This window comes from Laccaria bicolor, genomic scaffold, assembly GCF_000143565.1.
Source record: "Laccaria bicolor S238N-H82 LACBIscaffold_74 genomic scaffold, whole genome shotgun sequence".
Taxonomy (NCBI): domain Eukaryota; kingdom Fungi; phylum Basidiomycota; class Agaricomycetes; order Agaricales; family Hydnangiaceae; genus Laccaria; species Laccaria bicolor.
The window spans coordinates 110,556-111,584 of record NW_001889945.1 but is presented as its reverse complement, the minus strand read 5'-3'; positions in this window follow the sequence as shown (position 1 = coordinate 111,584).

Here is a 1,029-nt window from a genome sequence, read left to right as displayed (position 1 = left end):
GTTGACTCCCAAGCACGCTGGCTTCGTTCACACTGTACTTTTCTTGACCACGAAGAAATCTCCTTTAATTGATTACAACTGTCCACCTCCTAAGTCTCTACTTGGAGTGCAACTAGCTGGTCAACGGGGGACGATTGCTTCCCTTTTGACCTGCCAGCGCGCTCCTTATATACTCCAGGAACCCCTATCTATGTTTTACATGTGTTTTAATGCGGGATACTTCGGTCCAAATTACAAATATGAAATTTAATGAACGTGTGGTATATTTTGTAGTCTATCTCTGTGAACACTACAGATTTTGTAGTGTCGCGTCTTTCATTTTCAAACGCATCAAGTGTTTGATGCGTACGCGGAGTTAGCCGACGTAGCTATTCTTAGCTTGGCATGATCTCGCGTGTTTCTTTCTATGGCCCGGTTTACCGGTTTGACAGATGACATCACAAAATGATTAACGTTTCCTGATGCGTTGATGCGCATGCGTACGCGTTTACCAATAGTCTTCGGCCTTCCGTCGCTTCCGAGTTTTTAATTAAAATGCCTTGTCTTGGCTCGTCTTTTCATTACGGAGGTCGGGAGACACTCCGAAGGTGTTTTCAAATGTCTTTCTTAATTGTCAGGGGGTTCTTATTATATTTCATATAATAGAATGTGTCTTTTTCTCATGTTTGTACTTGTGACGTTCAGACGCATCAGTCTTTGATGCATACGCGGGAACTGCCGTACATGACTTTCTGAATGGCCGGGAGCCACGCTAAGTCTTCATACGTTTACTACCTAGGTGTAGTTTAGTCTTTCCATGTTTCAGACATGCCGTTTAAGCGTCTATGTCGTCTTTTCTGTATTTCTTGTATAAGCACGAGTTTTCACAATAAATCCATTATGTGTTTCTAAACCCTTTGGTAGTAATGCAATTCTTCTCCCTGCGTTGGGTGTTTACTCTAGAACCTCTTCGTGCTCTATTTCATGGTAGGTGAATCTTAGATAGGATCCAAGTATAATGTCACGACGCGTACTGCTGCCAGTTCCAAA